An 8,695-nucleotide genomic window follows, 5' to 3' on the forward strand; every position below is an offset into this window, starting at 1 on the left:
ACCTACATGTTTCAATTGGATACAGTTTGCTTCATGTCTTGTCCTCAACTGTCATGTATTCTTGCTGTTAAACTCTTTTACACCCATGAAGTGGCTGCATTTCAGCAGTGAGTGATATAACCCATATGGAAGTTTACAAAAGAGTTTATCCTGCAGGAACATGAGTGATGATGATGAGAATGCTACTCTGGGCATCCATCAGGGCTGTTGAGCATGTGCTTTCATATTAATGAGCCAATAAACTGAATTATGCTTAGAGGAGTGGGCACAGCTGGCTGGTACGCTTGCAAAGCTAGTAGAGTTATCGTAGGACACATATGTAGTACAATGGAAGTGGTTACCTTTTGAGGGCACATTTATCAAGGGATAATTTTTAATCTGTAGGCATTCCCATGTAAGAGGTTCTTGGAGTAAAAGACAGCTCTAATGAAGCCTAAGTGAACCAAAAGGGGATTAAGCAGGAAATAGATATTTTTGTCCAGAATTCTGGGCCAAATCCTTTCTGGTGTTATTTAGAATAGACTCAGTAAAATCACTGGGACTATCCCGATTTATATCAACTGAATATCTCTCCATCACGTTTAGGTTTTTGGGGTTTTTTTTCAATTAAGTAGGAAGGTTCATTTGCTAGTAATTACTCTTCTTGCAATTAAGGTAAATTGCAGTTTTAATTATACACATCCTTTTTAGAGGCATAGCTTTTAGTGATATGCTTAAAATGATTAAAATCATTTGAGTGCTTTGTTTGTAAAAAATATGGTTATGTAATTATTGTGCTTTTTGTTCAATTAGTAATTGTTTAAAAAATGTAAGATATGCAATTCATATATGCTCTGTAGTAGCCTTGTTCATTTAATCTTTTACTCATAGTATGGTTTGCTACTGTGAGCAGCAGTACTTTGAAGAATGTGGTTTAGTGCCCTGCCACTGATTCCTTTTGTACTCTTGGGCAAGTCCATTATTCCTTCTGTGCTGAAGTTTCTTGAAAAATAGGGGTTTCTGTCTTCCATTGGAAAAATCAACAAAAAATCTTTATTTTTTCATTTATATTTTAATGCTTATATTTCAGCCAAAGCTTGGACTATTTCATTTAAAGGTGGCATGAAAATGTATGGGTGTTGTGGTTCAGTTGCTTTAAGTTGTGGTTGTAGTTCAGTTGTCTGCCAATGGGCCAGATAATGGGATGCGTCTCCTGTGATTTGCCACTTTCTTTGTGAAGAGCAGGACTTCATCATAGGAGTTCTTGCCCATGGTACAACAGTAGAAAAATCTGGTCAGAGATCCACGAAAAGTACAATTCTCTTGAGGTACTGCAGTATCAAAATATTGAGGACTTGGGTTTCAAATTAAATCTTGAATCTTTTGATAAGACACAAACATTTATGAAAAATAGTGTTTCTGTGGATAATCTAATTTTCTACCAAATAAAGCAGTTCAGACAGAAACATTTTGATGAGCTCTATTCTGTGCCCCGGTTTGTTTTGTTTTAAATTGAGGTAATGGTCCTTCCTGTTTCATAAACTATAATCTTCATTCCATTGCTGTGAAATGCAGAGATGTTTGGGTAATGGGGTCTGTCTAAGTATGATAGATAGTGGCTCTTTTGCATCGAGCAATGCCTTGGTTATGGATGGAGCAGAACAGGTATAGAAAAAATGTTTTCCCCATAGTTGTTTATGTTTTTCAACAAAATTGCTTTGCTCATGTGCATGCTCTTTGTTTTTCACTTTCCACTTATTATTATAAAAATGAAATTGTACAAGTGCATATGCCAGCAGAAGGGATATTTCCAACAACCTTGTTGCAGGACTCATGAAAGCAAATTGTGTATTTCTTTATTTGTGTAAACACTCCTTCTAGAAGCCTGGTTATGTAAGTTATTGTTATCCAGTCAAGCATTAGATACCTATCCCTATAGTTTATGGGTTGGATTGCAACCAATGGTCTGATTTGGAATGGCAGCCTACAACCACCATACTGTGAATTCTATCAATAGACAGTGAGGTAAAATTTGTTGAAATGTTATTTTAGAATATTTTGCTTTAGTTATGGAGACTTCAGTTTGATCCATTGTTGATATTGCCTTCCATTAGTAGTACCCTCAATATGACACAAATATTTTGGGTGAAATCTTGGCTCCATTGAAGTTCATGGCAAAAGTCCCATTGCAGCCATAATTTCAACCTCCTTTTTATTATTATCATAATTCCAGAACCAGCTAGTAATTCTCACTCAGTATCAAGTTACCACTGCATTGGAAACTGTACAAAATCATAGTGAAAGAACATTCCTGCCCATAAGATCTTGTAATTTAAGGCATTGATTCAGAAAGACACTTAAGCATGTACATAACTTTGAGCACATCAGTAGTTCTATTGACTTCACTTGGATTATACATGTGCTTAAAGTCATGGATCTGTTTAAGCACCTTCCTGAACTGACCTGAACTGACCTAAACAGAAAGAACAAACAAAGGATGGGAGGAAAAAGGAGATCTGAGTCACAAAACCTGAAGCCAAACTCTTTTTGCTGGTGGTTTCAATAAAATCAATGTAATTACTCAGTTGGCATATGTCCACCAATATAAGGATTGCAAGTATATGTTTTTAGGAAACTTCCTAGAACTTTGGCCATTAAAATAGCAGCCTTTTTTTGTTAAGAATTTGACACTGCAACATGTAAAAAGCAGAGCAAGAAGACTGAGTCAGTGAATGTCCTACATGTAAATAGAAAGGAACATAAAGTTGCCCACTAGTTGTTTTCTACTGTTATGGTATTTGCCTAGGAAACAAGAGACATAGCATCTAGGCAACTCCTCCCATCCAGAGGGAGTTGAGTCTGTATTTCTCTGATTTGCTTGCACAGTGCTCTAATGACCATACTACAATTTGCATATCACCCAGGCCTTTCTCTAGCACGCATCTTGAAGCTGAGCCATATCACTTTACTCATCATTTATTAATTGTTGATCATCATCATTAATGGATGGAGTGTACTGGCAAAGTTTGTGCTCATGAAAGGAAAGGGTCTAGGCTAGGGATGGGCAAAATGGCAGATCCAGCAAGCAGTCAGACTCCATTTCCCAGCAGTCTCTGCCCATGTCACTGCGGCCTGTTTACGTGGAGACCCCAATAGCAGTGGCGCCATAACAGTGTGGGGCCAGGCTTTCCAGGGAGACCAGCCCCAGAAGCTCTGGCAGGGTGCACGGCTGAGCAGGGTGCTACTCTGGGACCAGGGCTAGGATGTTGCGCCAGTGACAGCATGATCTGGAGCTGGAGATGGGCTGCAATCCATTGCCTGCACACCCCTGCCCAGAGCATGCAGGCAGTAGATTGCAGCTGTGCCCTGGCTCTGGACCATGTTGTCATTGCTGCAAGATCCCAGCCTGTGAGCAGACCCCTACCCAGCCATGCACCCTTCCAGCACTGCTGGGGCTGGTCTCCATGGAAACCCTGGCCCTGCGCTATCACCTGGTTGCAGTGACATGGGCAGGGGCTGCTGGGAAATGGAGTTGGCTGGACCTTGCCTGCCCCTGGTCTAGGCCATGACTCTTTCAAAGTGTTGTTCTGTGGGGCCAGACCAACTCTCAGGATCTCAAAACTGCACTGTTAGATGGAAGGGTGTGACACAATTACACATATACACACACACAAATCAATTAGACACACACACACCCCAGGTGCATACATACACACTACCCACTTAGGCACATATACATCCAAGATTACCAGTCTAAGTACATGCACACCTATCAGTGATTCAAGCACATACACATTATACACAACAAAAATTAGACAAAAATCAGTTGTTAATACCCGCACACCCAATACCCATACACAAACACACCCTTTCATGGCTGTGTTAACCCTAGGGGGTGTTTGGGGTAAATTGATGCTTGGGGTTACTTAAGGTCAAGTGGCCCCGAGGTTACTCGAGGTCACTGGGGCTGGGGGTTACTTAGTGTTAATGTGCCCCAGGGTTAGTCAAGGTCACCTGATGCCAGGATGAAAGCAAGGAAAAAAAACCCAGTTGCAGGGAGGAGACATCCAGGAAACAGAGAGGTCAATAAGACAAAAACCCAACTCAAGGTTTCAAAATATCAGGTTTATTAAACAGACAACACACTACACAGCTCCATGAAGTTATTGGTTCCTACACACATACACAAGCACTCACATTCACAATCACACAATGGTAGCAGGAGAGAAAAAAAACTTGGTGGAGAGATTGAAGTCAAGGTGTGTAGGGACAGAGTCCAGGTCCTTTGCTTGGGTAAAGAAGGTGGGTAATAGCTATCTAGCCTGGGCTGTGAGTTGATCCTCAATGGCCATTCCTGGTCTTCTCCAGAAAGGTGTTGTCCAGAGGGGCCGGCAGGGCCTCTGGGTGGAAAGGCAGTGTGGCGTGGTGCTGATCCAGATGGAGAGGGCATCCCAAGGAGGTCACACTCTACCACCTGCTTTACAGGGGTGGGCTACCTGTGTCTCCTATGGGAGGAACATGCCCAGGCAAGGACAGTCTTGTTCAGATGCCTACATGCAGATCCAGGTGTCCTCATTGTCTGGTAGGATACAATGGTGGGGTTGCTAGTTTCTGTAGGGTCTTTGTCTTTCAAATGCTGGGTTTCTGTTCTGTTCCTGGGTGAGGTCCGTGGTTCCTGGGTGAGTCAATGCAAGGCAGTGGGCCAGTCCTTGAGCTGATTATTCAGTAGAGGCCTGCTACCATTGTATCTCAAGCACCTTTATTCATCCCCAGTTATTCAAGAACCAATTTACATGAGACTGGTTAGACATGTTTCACAGTTACAACATAGGTTATACCCAGGCAGAGGACACAAGATGGAGGCTTGACATACAAAATGAAAACTTGACATCACTTTACCGACACAGGCCTAAACCATAGAATATTCATATGAAACAATAAAAATCAATACAAAAAAATGATAGGAATACAATATAATACAATATAAAACAGGAAAAATCAATACAAACATAGAACATTATTTACAATATAAAAATGGGGCTTATTGCAATAATAGCATACAAAAACTTAGCTTAGCTTACCTAGTACTACTTTTAATCAGTTATAAGGGATAGAGAGGGCAGAGAGAAAGTCAGAAATGGCTGGGGAAGGAGAGGGAATGTATTTAAAAAAAAAGAAAAAGAAAAACTGAGGGTTTTGCTACAAAAGCTGTATCAACCTCACTGAGTCGCACACATTCCATGTTGTGCTCTTCTTCTTGGCATTACATATCTCCTTTCCTTTGCTGCTCAGAGCTCAGCTTCAAAAAAAACAATTGAAAAGACACTGGATAATGTTGAAACTGTGGCATGGAGGTTATAACTAGGGTTACCATATGTCCAGGTTTTCCTGGACATGTCATCTTGTTTGGTCCTCTGTCCTCGTTAAGGGCAGGTTTTTGAAATGCAAGCAAATGTCCAGGTTTTTGCTCTGCCTCTGCTTTTTCCCAGCACTTCCAGCTTGGATGCTTGGGTCTAGGTGCAGTGAGGACTGGGGATCACATGCTCTGCGTGCGGGCCCTGCAGCTGCAGGCAGGTAAGAGAGAGAGACAGAGACAGAAATTGAGTGAGCTGCATGGGCAGCAGGGCTGGGGGAGGGCAGGGGGCTGCAGGTTGGGAGTGAGGGGTATCAGTAGGGACAGGGGCAATCACAGGTTGGGAGTGAGGGGCATCAGCATAGTCTGGGGGGGTGGTACAGTGGGTCAGGAATGAGAGGCAGAAGCAGAGCTAGGGGCCTGTGGCTTAGCAGTAAGGGGCAGAGGCAGGGCATGGGCATATCACTGTCCCCCCATAATCATATACCCCTTCTCCTCCTCCTTTCCCCCCCCACAGATATCCTCTTTTTTGAAACTGGGAATATGGTAACCCTAGTTATAATTCTCTTTTAGGAAGTTGGAAAAATGCTTGTTCAAACCCTCCCCCTGGGGAAGAAGTCCGGTATAAGAAGTTCTCAGTCTGAGACCCAGGTTCAGGTAGCCAGCGAGTAAGAGTCTGCCTCCTTGGAAGGCTGATAGCACCTGCAACTGATGTGGGAGCTAGGGCAGAATCACAAAGAGGATTAAAGTCTGTAGAAGCAGGGTGGGAAACGGAAGAAGAGGGGAGGTGTGGTGTCAGGGGAAGCTCTGAGTATTTGTAATACCTTCCATATGTAATGGGTCTGAAGAAAGACAACAGCTTTTTGGTTTTGTTTGTTCATTTGCATATTTTCTTGTTCTGTAGTTTTCTTTTACTGTGAGGACAAGGTTACATGAGTAGACTAAAAAGTCCATAAACCTGACTATGGAACTGAATGACCTCAAGGAAGCTAGGTGAGTGACTTAATTATAGCTAGGAACTGAGCAATCCTGCTTCCTAGGTGAGCTATTGGGGCTAAAACATAGGAAGACTCTCTTCCAGCCATTTGTTGTTTTTTACCTGGCTATAATTTTGTGTGACTTACACATATACATTGGGTGTATGTACAATAGCTATGTATGTGCTTAGCTGATGTATAGCCTACTAAGCACACTTAGTATATATATACACATACCCTGTCATGTCTATGCTGCACAGGTAATGGAATCGCAAACTGTGCGTAAATGTAAAAAAAATGGCACTTACACAGCTGGAAAATTGTCATTTGGGCATTCAAAGGGAAATAGAACAGCTTTTGATGCACAAATAATTGATGAAACTCTATGGACTATGTTATGCTGAATGGTGTTATTGGTCTCCTGCAGTCTTAAACTCCATGAATCCATGTACTGCACCAGGCCATGCAGAAAAAGGCAAGCAGCTGTCAGCAACCACAAATGTGGCAAGATTTTCAAAAGAGCTTTTCTGTTCATAAAAACTGCCTAATTTTAAAAGGTCTGTATCACAAAGTGTGATAACACAATAGTGAAGCTATTTTGCAGCCTGAGCTTACATATCAGGCCCTGTCAAGATTTCAGAGGCATGACTACAAACATCATTTCAGACTTATGCCAAAGGCTGCCCCCTAGTGAGTGGGTAATGGCTTATTCGGGTGGGGAAATAAAGGTGGTTGATAAGATGATCTTACCACTCTCTTGTGTGCCATTGCCTCAGTTATGATGAGCTGCCTAGATTTCAGGCAGAATCTAGCATAGTAATCACCAGGCTCAGTAAATGTAGGTATACATGAATGAGAAGAACTAAACAAACTTTTCTGTGGAGAAGTAGGAAACCTCTGCACACCCTTTGTCCATCTCTTTAACTAACTGCTACTACCTAACTGAGGGACAATCTCCCACTTCCAAATTCTTCTAAATTAGGGACTCTTTAAATTAAAACTTTTACTGTTGCCCTGTGGGGTCAGGCCAACTCTCAGGATCTCAATATTGCGATGTTAGACAGGAGGGTGCACGTGCACACATGTATACACTCATATGCACACATGTGCACATGCACACACTCAAAAATCATATAGGTGCATACACACACTAGGCACATGCACACACTAGGTTCATGCACCCCCACCAGGTGTGCACACACACTACCAATTCAGGCCACATGCACATCCAAAATTACCAGCCTAGGCAAATGCACACCTATCACCAATTCAAGCACTTACACACCAGAACAAATTAGACCAGGATCAATGACTAATACCTGCACACCCAGTACACATACACGGATCACTAATTTGTGATCACAGTACACATGCACACAGTAACATACATGTATATCAGTTCACATACATACCACTCACCTACACATACACACAGGTGAGTTCCATACGGGTGGTGTGTATGTATGTGCTTGGTGTACTTGGGATACCTGGGGGAAAGTTAAGGTAAGAGAGAGAGTGAAAGTGTAGGGGGTGAAAGTTGCCAGGATCGGGATTAGAACTGGTAGACTAGAGAGAGCTAGGCTGAGGAGCTGAGGCTTGGGGTTACTGCTGGTGGAGACTGAGATGAAAGATGCCGGTGCTGGGATTAGAACCAGCATACTACTGGAGGGCAGTTAGAGTAACTTAAGGTTAATTGGTGTTAATTGCAAGTAGAAAGCCGACAGAGCAAAGGAGCAATGCCGAGGAGAAGCCCGGAGGCTGGAGCCAGAGCAAGGAGGCTACAGGGAAGCCAAGAGGTACGTGGGGAGAGGAAAACTGGCTGTGGGGGGAGGTTGGAGAACACAGAAAGAGAGAGAGTAAGAGAAGGCAGAGAGAGATAAGGATTGGTAAGAGGCAAAAAGTGGCGGGAGCAGGGTTGAGAGTCTGCAGAAAGCAACAGGGCTGAGAGCTGAGAGGAAGAGAGAGAGAGACCAGAATTTAAGTTGGGGATGGGACCGGGGCTCAGTAAAATACAACCCAACTCAGGGTTACAAATGATAGTGGTTTTATTGAACAGGGGAGATGGTGACACAATATTTTATTGGTTCCTTTGCGTGCGCGTGCACACGCACGCACGCACACACGCATGCACGCACAGAGACAATGGCAGCAGGGGTTAAAGAGGGTTGGTGGAGGGGCTGAAGTCTGGGAGGAGAGAGACAGAGTCCAAATTGGAGGAGGAAATATGCAGGTGATATCTACCTATCCCAGGCTGAAAGTGGATTCTTGATGGCTAGTCGGAGTCTCTTTCAGCTTGGTGTTGTTCAGAGGGGGTCGCCGGCAGGGCCTCTCGGGTGGATAGGCGGTATGATGTGGAGCTGGTCTGGTCCAGATGGAAATGGCATTC

This window comes from Alligator sinensis, unplaced genomic scaffold (assembly GCF_000455745.1).
Source record: "Alligator sinensis unplaced genomic scaffold, ASM45574v1 scaffold320_2, whole genome shotgun sequence".
Classification (NCBI taxonomy): Eukaryota; Metazoa; Chordata; order Crocodylia; family Alligatoridae; genus Alligator; species Alligator sinensis.